The sequence below is a fragment of the Haemaphysalis longicornis genome, unplaced genomic scaffold, assembly GCF_048455015.1.
Source record: "Haemaphysalis longicornis isolate Haplotype H1 unplaced genomic scaffold, Haemaphysalis longicornis Haplotype H1 scaffold_7, whole genome shotgun sequence".
NCBI classification, from domain to species: domain Eukaryota; kingdom Metazoa; phylum Arthropoda; class Arachnida; order Ixodida; family Ixodidae; genus Haemaphysalis; species Haemaphysalis longicornis.
Window position 1 is genome coordinate 100,034,939 of NW_027526422.1, and position 16,157 is coordinate 100,051,095.

The 16,157-nt window shown below is 45.3% G+C and overlaps 3 non-coding genes across 3 annotated transcripts; 2 read left to right on the forward strand and 1 right to left on the reverse strand.

The window, feature by feature from the left end:
• Nucleotides 1–8,357: 8,357 nt before the first annotated feature.
• On the reverse strand, nucleotides 8,358–8,448 carry Trnay-gua (transfer RNA tyrosine (anticodon GUA)). The gene is given in 2 exon segments: nucleotides 8,358–8,393; nucleotides 8,412–8,448. It is a non-coding gene; the product is annotated as a tRNA-Tyr (tRNA).
• Nucleotides 8,449–12,471: 4,023 nt separating this feature from the next.
• On the forward strand, nucleotides 12,472–12,559 carry Trnay-gua (transfer RNA tyrosine (anticodon GUA)). The gene is given in 2 exon segments: nucleotides 12,472–12,508; nucleotides 12,524–12,559. It is a non-coding gene; the product is annotated as a tRNA-Tyr (tRNA).
• Nucleotides 12,560–15,605: 3,046 nt separating this feature from the next.
• On the forward strand, nucleotides 15,606–15,678 carry Trnaa-agc (transfer RNA alanine (anticodon AGC)). The gene has a single exon. It is a non-coding gene; the product is annotated as a tRNA-Ala (tRNA).
• Nucleotides 15,679–16,157: the final 479 nt, after the last annotated feature.

Here is a 16,157-nt window from a genome sequence, read left to right on the forward strand (position 1 = left end):
GCAGAAAGCTTTCTTTTGCTTATTCTCGGAAACTTTAGAAATCAGTGAGCCCACATAGAAAATATCAGGCTAGTAGGGCAATTATTTTTAGAGTTACAGCCATGTAATCCAACTAGGACTTCGGTCCTTGGGGTAACCCTGACGTCCGTTTGGCCTTCACTGCAATGCCTCCTCTTTCTAGCTTTCAACTTTAGCAGAAATGGCTGCGACCTAGCTAGGCAAACCTTGCATATGCAAAGCAAAAGCTTGGCTTAGTCGGGTTGAGTCTTGGTTTCGCTTGGTTAAGCTTTGATGTAGCTGCATTGCCGACCACGGCTCAAAGCCACTAGGTCTCGTGCAACGGTCACAAAAGGAGGACCGGCGAACGCGCCGTAACCCGGCGCGAGACGAGTCACGTAACCCGAGACGATCCGGTGGCGCATGCATGGGAGGCTGCGGGGGTGGTCAGCTGCCGATCAGCTGATCGGCCGCTACAGGGGCGGCGTCCGCCGCTCATATGACCAGAACGACTTAAAACGAGGCCTTGTGCGCAGCGCCAAAAGCGGGCCAGGCGAATCACGCGATGCGCTTCGCCGAAGGTGTGTGGCCGGGGGTGTGTCTCCGGTCAAAAGGTCACCTTGCGCATCCTCCACGAAACCCCTGAATGAAAGTACTAAAGCTTTGCTTTAAAAAGCTAGCAATGGTGACATCTATTGGAAGAGGCATCCTTGAAGAACTATTTTAGACAAAACTCGCTGTTCTAGTTTTGTTCTCAAACGGAGAGAAGTCTTTTGGTTCATGTCCTAAATATAGGACGCCAGGGCCAAAAGGGACACAATTGTCTTTTTCTACTTCACGAGTTCCGTCAACCGGAGATATTAATATTTTCGCCTTAATCGCAATTTCCATGGCGGAAATGGTGTGAGAGCACATAACAAAAGAGTGGAACGTCATTACGGTAGCAGGGGCAGCGGTAGCGAACTGTGCGTGGAGTTTATTCTTTCGCCCCTGGATGAAGCTAAGTAACGCGTAACTTATTTTAATAGTCGACGCATCAGTTACACGGCTTTAACAGACCAAACTTTAGGACGTTCTCTGTCTCGGAATAGATAGCATACGATGACTTATGCTAAACAAAATATGGTTTCTTAAGCGAAATGAATGAATGTGCTTTATTTAAAGGAGGCACGAATCCCTTTGGGGGGAAGGAGGTAAGTGGGGAGGCGATGAAGTGGGATACTACTAAAGTTCATTGTGGGATCATAGGTCCTTTCGAGGGCGTCTTCATTCTTGGGTGCCGCCTAAAAAAACACATAGTCAGGCCCGCTCTAAACTGCTTTGTAGAGACCGCTCTCTAGTGCGTATCGGCCTATTGCTCCGAGTAAGGATGCGTTACTCCGGAGTACCTGTAAGTGCGCGTGAGCGTCAGATGGCAGTGGCCACTTATCAAGCAGGCCGGCTCTGCTCTTGTGGAATGTCGTACACTGTCAGATTAAATGATGCAGGTTAGGCGTTGTAGCCTGCCCACAAAAGGTACACGTGGGTGCCGATGTGAGGGAAGTGGCGCCGTTAAAACATTTTCGGGTTACGTTGGGGGTATATTCCGCGTTTGCGTAGGCCTTGTTAATAAAGATTTCTTCTGGCCGTCAGAGGGGGATTCCAGCTTAAGCGAAATACTATTCTGTCATCGTACTCCGAGCCCACGCAAATATTTTTTTGTAAAAAAAGCTACCCTACGCTACCTCGGGCGGTCTTCCGGGGTGACCAGTTTTGCCCTTGGGCGATAGATGTCAAACCACACCCCCTTCCACAAGCGCCTGGCATGGAGCAGCGGCCCGAAAACGAGGAGAGGTAGGCGAGGAGGGAAAGGAGATGACCGCGGGACCCGTGTGCGGGGCTTGGCGGGAGAAGGCGTGGAGGCCGCCGCCGCAGCGATAAGCGCACGCCACTAAGGGAGGCCATGAGGCCACGTACGGCGCAGAAGTGTGTGGGATAGAAGAAGACGTACAGAGGGAAACACCCTTGTCTATAACGCAGGTTTCATACTTATAGCCTCATCTTGCCTCGGCCGAAAAACATTTGAAGAAAACTATTGTGTCATTCTGAAGTATTGACCATATATTTTGACCCCAACGATATTTGTGACACGTTTGAGTAGGCAGTTTTGAGAGATAACCAGTTCAAGTCAAACTCTGTGTTATAGACAAGGGTGTTGCGCACTGTACATCCAGCTGTGGTCCCATCCAGCGGCGAGGCTTAAACAATGCCGTGGGGCGAAACAGAGTACATACGCTATTGTTGCTTACAGCTTGGCTACCTTCAAATCTTATGCATTAGTGTGAGCTTCCTTCATCTTTTATTTCTTCCTGCCAATTTCTTCTATAGCGTTTTTTCCTACATCCCGATTCGCCAGCAGGGAAGCATGTAGCCGTTATTAAATGCCGGCAAAATTATCTGCTTTTTTAAAAGAGAGTGTGGTGTCTCTCTCTCGTGCCGGTAAACTAATACTTCGGCAAATGGCAGAATTTGGTCCCAAAAAACTCATTTAAACGCGGAAATAGCTACCATTAGTGACCGTGTGCTAACAGCGACAAACGAATCTCGCAACTTTTTAGAGTGACGTTCTTAGGAATTTGCAAGGGCTGCGTTGCAATGTTCAAAACTTGTTTGGCTGTGAAAAACGCAGTTTCAGCCGTATTTCGTAAAATACAATGAAGGCAGTTAAATAGCGCGAAGTGTGTTGTTCCTGCGAGCATTATTACAATCACTTTTCTCTTCTTGTAACAGCACCGAGAGTGCACAGGGTGCCTCCGGAAAAACTTGCGTCGCCGTCCACTATTCATCCACACACTTTTTCTCACATAGCATGAACGGTACACGGCATGAATAAAACACATTATATTCTCTCCTTACTTCTGCGGACCACTGCAAGAAAGTACTCGTTCTTTTCTTGCTACATTAGGTTTCTTTTAGTCTGGCTTAGCACGTGGTAAAGCTAGAGGCAAGAAAAAGGCAGGATGTCACTTTCATTTATGGTCGACTGGCTAGAGTTCGAGGGCACAAATTAGCCCCAACTTTCACCCACATAGTTAGGTACCATGTCATCCAGCACTCTAGCCATCACCAAAACTAAAGCAATCCTAGCCACCGTTCTAGACCGACATTTACGAGAGAACAGTGAAGTTGTCCTCTTGAAAAGTCTTGTCCATTGGCATCAGTGACTTTAGGGGAGTGCGTGGCCTGGTGTTCGCCTCGTTGTCGTTGGAGGCAAGGTTGGGTGCATGCATACACATGACTATGATCACTTACCCATGCCCCCCTGTCCGTGTTTTGTGTATTCGACGGGACATGCTTCCTGCCCCTTGAGCGACGGATTGCGCCTGAAACCGAAGAGACCTCCCACAGCCCCTACCACTTCTTCCAATATATACCATAAAAGAACTGCTGGTGGAACAAGGAAACGGAAGGAATGGAAAAGGAATCCTTCCACCGCGTGGACCTGACCTCCCGAGAGGGCTCGCTCGCAGGGAAGAGGTCGTACTGCGGAGGCTTCGAATTGCGTTGGCGTTACCCCCGGCAGTTACCCACGCTTGGCCGGCGGGATATCACGCCCCGTTTGCGGACACCTGCCTCTTCTGTGTGCTTACTGCGTCAGAAGCAGACGCTGAGAACATGTTGTGGACTTGCCCTCAAAAACGAACGGATGCAGCATTTCCGGGGCACTCAGCTCCATCCTGGGTTCCAAGCACCGGTCTCTCCTGGCATCTTTACGTGAAACTGGTGGTGGTGTACCTTTGAAAATATTGTTTTATGCCGTAGGGCGATATCTCGCAAAGAAGAACAATAAAAATAAAAAGAAAGCACAAAGAAACCAGTTTTACGAAGGCTTAGGTACTGCATGAAACGAATCAGTATTACTGTGTCTGTCATCGTTCTGAAGGCTTGCGGATGGATGACCACAGCCGAAGAAAGCGATCAAAGCTAACTTGAGAATTTATCTTCCGAGGGCTTTAGCTATGACGCCGAGAACCCAAAGGCCATCAACACATCCTGTGAATATGACTAAGTGGCTACTCTTTGTAGATGTGATGGAACGATGGATTAACGTTCATTGGTCATGTTATCCGAAGTCCTAAGGCGATAAGACACCCAATCGTCCAGTCTCAGGTTGTCTCTGCAGGAGTCTCAGCAGGGCGATGGCGATTAAAACTCTCGAATATACTGGGCGAAGTGACGTGGTTGATACGACGAGAAGTTAAGAGGGTATGTACAAAAATCACGAAAACAGCCAACTGTTGTTTTTAAAACGATGAAATACCCTCTGAGCCAAACATTTCCCGTGGGGACTCCCGCCCCAAACAGAATACACCAAAAATTGTGAGCTGCTATTCTAGAGTAATTTGAGGTGCTTATGTGGAATGTATGCATCTACCGCCGTCATTTTTGATAAGCCGTTTCCTCTAGCAGGTTTGTATAGTTAACATGCAGTTGCTGAATTGTTTCAGAAATGTAACTCCAGCTTATAAAATGAACGCCATGATATAGCCACGCATTAAATATATTATTATCGCGACATCTGTTTCTTTCGCTGACAATTCTTTCTTTCGAGTGTACGTTTTATTATGTAACCAGATATTCCTTGAACGCCCACATATCATTTCTTTTCTTTTCAGAACAATAAACAAGACATGATCATGTGCGCTCGTGTGGCTGCGTACTTTCTAAACTACTTTACTCTAATGTTACCGCAGCAGCGTGGTTACAATGTAGATGATATGCCTTTTCCATCATAACTACAGATTTCAAAGCTACTCCTCCCTCTAATAAGTAGACTTTTAACAAGGAAACAGCCATAATTGGCTGTTTCGGTCCTAATATGCAATACTGGACATGATGTTGGCAGACGTGAAAATTATTTTCGATACCTCCACATTCCCATCTGTCCGGCAGCAATTCTGAATTTCGTGACGGAGGCAAAAAAAATAGCAGTCGCTCAGCTCGGCTATGCCAGGATATACGTAGCGTGAGCTATGGTTCAGCTGATTATGCTGAGGTTTCCTGGTTGTCTAGGATTAGCTGATTATCATGCTTACTGTTGCTAAAACGATTTCCAAACCAATCTAATCCAATTCAATTCAGTCCAGCCCAGTCCGGTCCAGTGCAGTCCAGTCCAGTCACTGCTCCGCGCGCATGGCTCCTCCCGCAGCACGGCTCTCCAGGAGCCGTGCTGCGGGAGGCAGCGTCAGACTTGGCTACTGCGCAACGGAGGCGCACAGCTAGGCACGCGCCGGCGCCAGTGCGTCGGCCGCGGCTATGACGTCACTCCACTGGAATGCACAGACCAGCGAATGGGCGGACTCAATTCGCTACCCACCTCTACTCCAATTGGATTGAATTTCAATCCATCACAATCCAATTTATTCCAATCCGATCCAAATTCAATTCAAGCCAAGCAAATCAAATGCTCCTTCGGCTTGCGCAGAACGGCCCTTCACGGCCCACGCAAAACTATTCAACCTCGGGCAGTGTAGCTTACGCTACAAAACCGAAACGCCCGTGTGTCGCAAGGAGCCTGTATAAAACTTCTGGAGTAGAGATCGCCCTTAGGTGGCAACGCAGCGAGGGGAAGCCAAGCAAACCGGCAGGCGGCCATATTGCCGTGGGCAGAAAAGGCACTGCGCTGGCAGGGACGCTGAAGTGCTTTCGTGGTTTCTTGTAGCGTAAGCTACACTGGCCGAGGTTGAGCAGTTTTGCGTGGGCCGTGAAGGGCCGTTCTACGCAAGCGCGAGGAGCATTGAATTGGTTTGGATCGGATCGCATCGAATCGGATTGGATTGGCTTGGCTTACCTTGGCTTTGCTTGGCTTGGCTTGGCTTGGCTTTGCTTTGCTTGGATTGGATTGGATTGTGTTTGATTTTAATTCCAATGCAATTGGAGTACGGGTGTGTAGAGAATTGGGTCTGCACATTCCGCGGTCTGCGCATTCCAGAGGAGTGATGTCATAGCCGCGGCAGGCGCACTGGCGCCGGCGAGTGCCTAGCTGTGCGCCTCCGTTGCGCAGTAGCTAAGTTTGACGCTGCGCAGGAGCCGCTTGATAGCTGTTTCGCGTGGCTCCTGGAGAGCCGTGCTTCGCATGCGCGAGGAGCAGTGGCTGGACTGGACTAGACTGGATTCGATTTGACTGAACTGGACCGGACTGGAGTGGACTGGTCTGGATTGGATTTTATTGGATTGGATTTGATTGGATTGGATTGGATTATTAATCGTTTTAGCAGCAGTAAGCATAATCAGCTAATCCTAGACAACCAGGAAACCCAAGAGTAACCAGCTGAACGTAGCCGAGATAAGCCACTGCTAATTTTTGGCTTTTCAGAGGAAAAAACGATAACTCAGTTGGTTCTGTCGTTGACGAACGGCACTTGGGTGCAGCCTTGAGTGTCGGGATTTCGGCGCACGTGAGCGACCCACAGCTGGTCAACATTTATCCGTAGCCCTCCGCTACAGCGCGGCTCGGTGTAAGTTCAGCGATTTGAAATCCCACATTAGGCTATATTTTGCGGTGTAAATTATTGATTTATTTATTTTCCTTTTTTATTATTTTTTATTTATTCTTTATTGAGTTATTATTTATTTATTTATTTATTTATTTTATCTGTTCTTTATTTTGTCCCTGCAAAAGTTATGAAACAACAGATCGTGCCTCATCAATGCAGTTATGGGGACTGCCACTGCAATATCTATGCAACATCGAGGAGGCTGGCCTATAGAATAAATCTCTCTTGCGAATTTAGAAACGTTCTTTGTCATTATTATGAAAAGGTGAAACGAAGTTGGCACGCTAGAGTGTACTTTTGCATGATGTAAAGCTACTTTGCGAAATAATCACAGCTGCTATAGGTCTGTTTACGCAAGTCGCCGAACATTTTCCAGTGTCGCGCTGTTCGGGGGTGTAGCTGAGATGGTAGAGCGCTCGCTTAGCATGCGAGAGGTACGGGGATCGATACCCCGCACCTCCACCATGTTTTCTTTTTTTCCAGAATGGCTTTTTTTTCAAATTCTCGCACTGGGAAATAAAATAAATAACTGTTAGCCGCCATTGATGCATCTTGACCAATAGGCTACACAAACGCGGACAAGAAAGGAAACACGAACTGAAGTTTGGGGGGAGGGGGGGGGGTAAACGGAGTTTGGTCAATACACGCAAAAGTATATAAACGGCGTCCGACAGAGTTATCCACGCATGGAGACAGTGAATTGATCTTATCTTAACAGAGGTTCAGTCCTGGAGGTCTTAGCGAGAGATATAATACATAACAAGCATTTAAAGTAGCCGTTCTTGGCCGCTGTAAAGTGACTACATGACTATTTTATGAGGTAGGTGGGAATCAGTTGGTTGGGGTCTATATTGAAATGGTTTCCATGGTCGACAGAAGTTGCGGTATAATTTCCGTCAGATGCGAAATGGAACAAGTCCATATGAAAAGTTGAAGCATGGCAGGTGCACAGGTATTACAATAGGTGCAATTTGAGGGAGGTTAGGCGTGAACCATTTGCGTAATGCTTCTGGTGTGTTGGCTGCGAAACGGCTTTATCATGCGCCCAGAACGGAGTCTGCCCGTGAAGCTGCGTTCGCTCGAGATCGTCGCTATACGTTTCGGCAAAGCAGCGGTGACACGTGCAGTTGACGCCACGGGTATACTAGAAAATGCCTCATCCTGCGCACACTCAAAGGGGTAGTTTGTTGCATGTGGCCATTTGTGGTATCATGTGTATTTCAGAAAGGCAGTGTCTTTTGAATCTAAAACGCGGCGGCTAATTAATCCCAGTTAATTATACGTCGTGAAATCGCATGCCCGACACAACTGTGCTGCCATTTCCTCTCCCGTCACTTGATCACGTCGGAGTTCTTTCGCCGTCCCTTCAAAGGTACGTGTGTGCGTGTTTTGGTCTTTCTGGTTTCAATTTTCACCTTCATTATTTCTTACATAAGGCAACATTATCTGCGTCTCGCTCACAGCTGCATGCTGTTGTTGTTTTCATGTAAGGATAAAGGAAGAGCCCAGCAATGCCTGTGCTACACAGAAACATTCAATTGACAATTGAACGGTGGCCCACAGGTGTGCCCTGTGTATTTACAAAAGGGCACTCGATAGACAATTGGTTCAACCGCCTTCCAGAGGCCTTTGAAACGGCCGTCTAACACAGGTGTAACGGGTGTTTTCAATAGTACATTATAAATAAGTTCATCCATTCAATCCCGCAGCGTTGTGTTGCAAGCTACAATATGCGATGAAAAAAAAGGACCAACCTTTCCGGCGTAGGAACGATCGCACCCGCCTCTAAGGGGGGCCATAAATGGAATAAAACACAAAAGCAAATCCGTCGAGCCGGATTCGAACCAGCGACCTATGGATGTCAGCAGTGCGAAACCTCTACAGTCCACCGCTCTACCAACTGAGCTATCGACGGGCGTGGTGTGGCCTGTGACAGCTTTCCGTCCATTCGTCGAGTTCGAGGAAACTGGAGCGCCAGTTGTACACAGAGTGACCTTGCCCCGACATTGGCCAAGAGGCCGCTGCCGGCGCTTTTTGCCTCTGCTGTGGTTTGTGGCAGGCGATTGTTTTGGATTCCCTTTATTTTCAGGGCTCGCGTTCCATTCTGTTCTAACACAGTGCTCCTGACGAGTAGCTTGGCTTCATCTTCTGTTACAATCATGTGATTTCTCTTTTGTGCTTTTTTATTATTTATTTATTTATTCAGGCAACCAGATCTCGAGTGAGTAGGCTACCGGCAGATGTACTCCGGCTGGCTAAGGCCCATTCACCCGTACATAATCATTGCTAACAGCGGTAGCAGCAAACGAAGACAACGTGCAGAAGGGAGAAGAAAACAAGATCAACCGTAGGAAACGTAACCGAAAGAACTACTCGGCGAAAAAATTCACAGAAATGCAAAACAACAGCCATTCCGTGTATACAACAATTCATATTAAGCCCATTTCATTCAATGGTCCGAGTAAGAAGGCACTGCTTACAATTGCGTTTAAAGGCGTGTATAAAACTCGGCTTATGTACCATTTTGGGAATATCAAAATTTTTGTAATCACTGGGGTGTTGTTTAGTTCACGTCTAAATGTGTATACATGTTGTGAGGTTGATAGTGTATATAAAAGGCGGATTCGAGTTTGATTTCGTTACAAATGCGTACTGAAAGCTTAAAATCAAACAGCTACGTAATCTTTAGCTGTTTATTCTCGGAAAAGGTAGGTGCGATTTATTCCGACTAAGGAGATTTTTCATGCAGCGAACTGCGCATTTTTGTAGAGCTGTTATTCGTTTTGTATTCATCATAGTAGCAGTGGCCCATACTAATAAGCAGTAGTCTAAGTGCGATTGCATCAGTGCGTAATATAGTTGACATTATAAGGATTTAGAAATACATTCCCTAAAATTATGCCTTCCTATGGATTTTGACACATTTGCATGCACGTTATTTATATGTGGTTTCCAGCTCAGGCTTTCTTCGAAAAAAATCCTTGGAATATGCATTAAGTTTCACGTTCTAACACAATTACGAAACTGCATTTGGGTTTCGTAATCATCCGGTTTAATTGTACGCATTAACACAGAGTATTTACCTTTCCCACAAATGCATGCAATTGATTCACCTGTAACCATGTTGTCCAGTCACCTAATCAAGTGCTAACACCTGTATTAACACTGCCGAACTGCTTCCAGAGAAAAATACACTATTGTAGTCAGCATGCGACACGATGTCTGGTGTTCATGGTATGTGTACAATATCGTTGTGGTGTTTTATATATATATATATATATATATATATATATATATATATATATATATATATATATATATATATATATATATATATATATATATATATATATATATATATATATATATATATATATATATATATATATTTATATATATATATACATATATATATATATATAAATATATATATATGAATGAAATGCCTGTACAGCATCAAAAATGAACCTATATGGCACTGTTGTGTTTCAAAATGCCTAATTGACGTTGTCTGTTATGTGCACTATGCCACATCAGTCGATCTACCTTTGCAAAAACCATATTGCTCATTCATGATAAATTGAGAAATGTTCGGAAATTTATTTAAGCGTCTTTTTAAAAGATGCTCAAGTACTTCTGAAAAAAAAGGAATAACGGAAATGCAGCTGCAGTTACTTATATGGTCCCAAGGACCCCCTTTATGAATACTGACTACTTTTTTCTGCTGTCTGGAAACATGAGGTTCCACCCGAAGTATTGCATAAATGCGCCAGGAGAGAACTCAGGAGATCAGCTACGGCTATAATTGGCGTACCCAGCCGCAGTATTTTTATCTAACGACAAAAAAACTAATTAGTTTCTATTCAGTACTAGACATTAAAAAGAGAACGAAAAGTTTTAGACGGGGTGTATTTCCTACATTCGAAGCATGGCTTGTGGGACAAGTGTGCTGCGCCCGCATACAGAAAGCAATTATTGAATTTTCGTCTGGACACTCAGACTATACTCTACGTTGCCGATTACTAGGGCGACTGGGGTAGAATTCTTCGGCGTACTAACTAAATTTCTCATTGTATTCCATATTTTACTCAGATGGTTGGAAGTAGACTCATACTTCCTTTTGAAAAGTCTACCTCATCCTAGGTCCGAAGCTAACTTATTTTTTTGGGTGCATGCTTGTACTAAATTGGCTTCCCGAGAATCGAATAAATTTTCATACAATTTGTCTGGAGTTTGTATTCTTTTGTATAAATTTCGCGTGAGCCAGGATTTCCACGATTTTTTATTTAACTTTTGTTCTTTTTTTCAAAACGGTTAGTATAATGTAAAATAAAGACTAACCAGCGATACCTCCCTGGAAGTCGTAAACCTCAAAAGAACACGCGGCCGAACATTACCAAAGGAAACGTCCTGCCAGTAAGACTGCGATCAAACCTTCAGGATACTGCGTAGTTCAGGTGGTCATCACCGGAGTTACTTGTAGGCACATGTAGAGTGCTGTGCACTCGCCATGTGCCTACAATATCATAACGGGCTGGGAATTTCTCTCTTCGACGTATGCTGTCATCTCTTGTCCTCAACCGGCCACTGACATCTGAGATATAGATCCCTGTTCTATGCTTAAACGACGACGTCGTTTCGTTTGACAGCAGATTGTGCTATACCCCCTCGTCAAGAGCAGCTCTTGTCTATTTCTGCATGAGCTTTTACCGAAGAAGATATCTCCGTTGTGTCCTTCACTCCCGGGCTTTCTCAGGGTAATACAATCGCCGCAGGTCTTGTTAGATTTCAGCAATGGGCTGCCGTGATTACCATACAAACCAATAAAGTTATGTTGGGTACTGCAAGAGTCCTTCCATGCCAAACAAAATTGAGTCCGAGAGAAATGAATACGCGTGAAAAATAGAGAGAGAGAGAGAGAGAGAGAGAGAGAGAGAGAGAGAGAGAGAGAGAGAGAGAGAGAGAGAGAGAGAGAGAGAGAGAGAGAGAGGGAACATATTATTGAGCAGCTCCTTAGGTCAGAGGATTCTCGTGGCCACAGGCATGAGCCGAGCGGCGACGTCGGTAGCTCGGACGACCAGGGTGATTTGCACGCCTGGGTCCGGGCTACGCAGTGCCTCCTCCCACTGCTCCTCGGATGTGATTAAGGGAGATCTATTTTGAGGGCAGGCTCATATTATGTGAAATAGACTGGCTGGGGCACCGCATAGGGGGCAATCAGGTGTGCGGTATATTGACAGGTGAATGTGTGTTAGCCTTGCGGGGTTTGGGAAGGTGTTTGTTTGTAGGAGGCGCCAGACACAATGACATCACGCAACATTACCGCCTCTGCCGCCGGGTCTACGCTCCAGTGGAAAATAAGGAATAAACAGAGGGCTAAGCACAGAGTGAACAATTCACAAAAGAACAAACCGCAACGCCAGCTGTACGGAAAAGGCAGCACCGCCGCCGGCGTCAGCGCAGGCCCGGTTTTACATTTCCGCGTAGCGGCAGAACTCCTTGTCCTTTCACCTCGAGGCGATTGTGTGTTTGCTTGGAACGTTACCTTAGCATTAAATTTGCCTTCGCGGCACGGAAACGGCTAGTTTCGGCGACAATGCAATCAGGGCCAGTGTCACCGGTTTCCTGTGGCCGTCGATAGCTCAGTTGGTAGAGCGGTAGAAAATAAGGAAGAAACAGAGGGCTAAGCACAGAGTGAATAATTCACAAAAGAACAAACCGCAACGCCAGCTGTACGGAAAAGGCAGCACCGCCGCCGGCGTCAGCGCAGGCCCGGTTTTACATTTCCGCGTAGCGGCAGAACTCCTTATCCTTTCACCTCGAGGCGATTGTGTGTTTGCTTGGAACGTTACCTTAGCTTTAAATTTGCCTTCGCGTCACGGAAACGGCTAGTTTCGGTGACTATGCAATCAGGGCCAGTGTCACCGGTTTCCTGTGGCCGTCGATAGCTCAGTTGGTAGAGCGGTGGACTGTAGAGGTTTCGCACTGATATCCATAGGTCGCTGGTTCGAATCCGGCTCGACGGAATTTTTTCGTGGTTCTTTTTCAAACATGCGGGAGAAATGTGGGGTGCTTCTTCATATTTGTTTTCGCGTGCATGTGAGTGTTTTGTTGGAGAGGAAGAGGGCTCTGGCGGCTCTCCGCTCACACTTCCAGGCTGATGATTAATCCATTCTTTTGGGGATTCTGCTTACCTCACAACTATCTTTTTGAATCTCACGAGTTCCATGAACAACAGAGATCAAGATTTTCGCGTCAATAATAATTTCAATTGGTGAGCTTGCGTGACAGCACGTAAGAAGGGAGTGAAACGTCATTACGTTAGCCGGAACAGCGCTGGCCAGTGGTGCGTAGTGTTTATTTTTTTGCCACTGGATACAGATAAAAAACGCGTAACATTTGTTTAGTATTCAATATATTGATTACACTGGCTCAACTGAGCTAATCTGTTATGGGTAAATCACTGACTAAATCAGTTGCGTTTCGCTGAATCACTCCAGAGTTACTTAACGACACTCTGTTTTTGAAATGGCTAGCAAGCAATTACTTATGTGAAACGAAATTTTGTGTCTCAACTAAAAAAGAAAATTGTACGCCAAGCCCGAACCACTATTTCTTTTCATTCTTTTATGGCAACCTCCTTCTAGGGCTGTTTTTTCTACATCCCGATTCGGCAGCCGAGAATCATGTAGGCCATAATTAACACAGGCAACATTCACTGCTTTTTTTAATACGAGTTGTTCTCTCTGTTTCTCTCGCCAGTAAAGTATTACTTCCGAAAATGGAAGCCCTGATTTCGGAAAACGCATTTAAACTGAAAGTAGTCACTGTTATCGACCATGCGCTAACAGTCACACAACATTTTCGCAACTTCGCAGAGTGCACTTGATAGGAATTTGCGCCAGCTGCGTTTAATATTCAAAATTTGATGTCTCTGAAAAACACAATTTAAGCCGTCTCTTGTCAAAAGACGACCACTAAAAGAGCGCGTAGTGTTTTGTTTCTGCCAGTATTATTACGATCATTTTTTTCCTTTGTGGAATAGCTTCGACACTTCACAGAGTGCACACCTTTCGGATGCAAAAGTGCGTAGTAGTCTACTACTCGTCCACACACGATTTCACGTATAGCGTCAAGGGTCCACGGCATGAATAAACAAATGATTTTCTCTCCTTACTTGTGTGGATCACTGCAAGAACGTTCTTGCTCTTTCCTTGCTACATAAGCTTTCTTGTTGTTTGTGTTAGCGCGTCGGAAAACGAGAGGCAAGAAAAAGCCAGCATGTGGCTTCTATTCATGGTTGCCTGGCTAGATTTTGAGGGCACAAATTACCCCAGACTTGACTAATAGATTAGGCACCACGTCAGCCAACACTCTAGCCATCGCAAAAACTTTCTTATGAAGTTAAGCAATTCTAGCTGCCGTTCTGTGTCAATATTTGCCAGAGAAGGCCGAAATTTGTTCTTGAAAAGGCGTGCTTATTCGCATCACTGGCTTTAAGGGCGTGCGTTGCGCGGTGTGCGCCTGGTTGTCTTTGGAGAAATAACAAAAACCTTACAGAAACAACTGGGCACAGAGGCTACGTGAAATCAACCAAAATAATACGCGAAATCAACCAACGTATCTGAGTGGCTGCTCTTTCGAGATATGACGTAAACGCGGTATCAAAGCTTGATGAACGTATTATCCGAAATCCTGTGGGCGATGGGGAACCCCATCATCCGGACTCGGGTTGACTCGGCAGGAGTCTCAGCAGGGCGATGGTGGTATAACTTCTGTAATATGGTGGCCGATGTGGCGAATTCTAGACGTGGTTGAGACGGTTAGAAATTATGACATTATGCGTAATTATTTACAACGACGGCGTAGTTAGGTCAAGTGGGCTCCAACCACGAAAACAAGCAACTGTTAATGTTGTTGTTAAAAACGATTGAACCTCCTCTGAGCCGACTATCCTCCGCGGGGACCCTCGTCCCAAAATTGAATGCACCAGAATCCGCAGGCCACTCTTCCGGACTCACTTCCGGTGTTTGCGTGGAATGTACTCATGCGCATCGTAAGTTTTGCTATACGGATACCTCTAACAGGCTAGCGGGGTTGATGCCTAGTTGCTGAATGGCATCAAAGCATACAGCTGGGTTAACAAACGAAACGCCAGGAAATAAGCATGCATTAAATATATCATTAGCGACGTCGGTTTTCTGTGGCAGTTCTTTATTTCGCGAGTCCATCTTATTATGTAAACGAGTATTCCTTGAACGACCCGAATGTTTTTTTGTTTAGAAAAAAAAGAAGTGGTGTCTTCGCACGTATGGCTGCGTATTTTATTAAACTATCTACTTCTGTCTTAGGGAAGCAGTATCCGGTCGACACCTGTGATACAATTTTTCCACGATAACTTGTTATTTACATAGTTACTGCTTCCGCTATTAGGTAGACTTTGAACAAGAAAACAGCTGGAATGGCTCTTTCAGTAATAATATACTATAATGATGGTTTGGTAGACATAATATTTTCGATTGTTCGAAATTTTAATCTTTCCTGTGGCAATTATAATTTTATGATTGAGGCGAAAAGCAAGAATGTTCGTGTGTCAAGCTTTGGGCGCATATTAAAGATCCACAGCTGGTGAAAATAATCCGGACATCATCACTGCCACTACAGCGCGCCCAGGTATGGTTGGGCGCATTATAACTTCACAATAAAAAAATAAAAATCAAACTCCTTATCTCGGGTATTTTACGGATTGCCACCTGCATTTATTCCTTCATTGCTGTATTTATTTATTTATTCTATGACCGCAGAATGTATAAAGAAACGACAAATCGAGCAAAATCAATGTAGCCATGCGCGTTGGGGTTACAAATGAATGCGAACTCTCAAAGGCTGCCCAATGGGATAACTCTTTCTTGCGAATATAGAAGCGTTTTCAGCCCTTTTTATGAAACGGTGAAACGAAGTTTTCACCCTACTCCGACGATGCAGTTCGTATAATGTAGACTTACGCTGCAGAAATAGTCGTCACTGTCTTCTTATGCAACACGCTAGAAGTTTTCCCGTGGGGAGTCCGTCGGGGGTGTAGCTCAGATGGTAGAGCGCTCGCTTAGCATGCGAGAGGTACGGGGATCGATACCCCGCACCTTTTTGCATCGCGAAAATATTTTATAAACTCATGCACTATGGCTGATGTTTGTGCAGGTGGAATAGGGGTTCTTGAAAGCAACATCCGTTTCGTCGTTCTGCCAAATAGCCGTTTAATCTTCAGAAAACTTTTTACTGGAAAATTTGTATTACTAAGCGTGCGAATGGTCTCGCTATATAAAAGAGCTATTAAATAATGGGCCTGAGGCCCGAGTGCAACGCAGCGGCCACAGTCGGTTGATAAATACGGCTATTTATGCAGTTGGTTGAATACAGTTTGGTACACTGTTAGCCATCTCGCATCGTGCCGAGCTCTTAGTCTCGCTCATGCGCAAATGTGTGCAATCAATTGTAACCCAAGCAGCTGGGCTGGGCAGTCCACCACCTAGGAATTGACTCTGTCGTTTAAACATTTTATTTATTTATTTATTTATTTATTCACTCAACAGGGGACTTTCGAGAGAACTAGAAAAATGCAGCAAC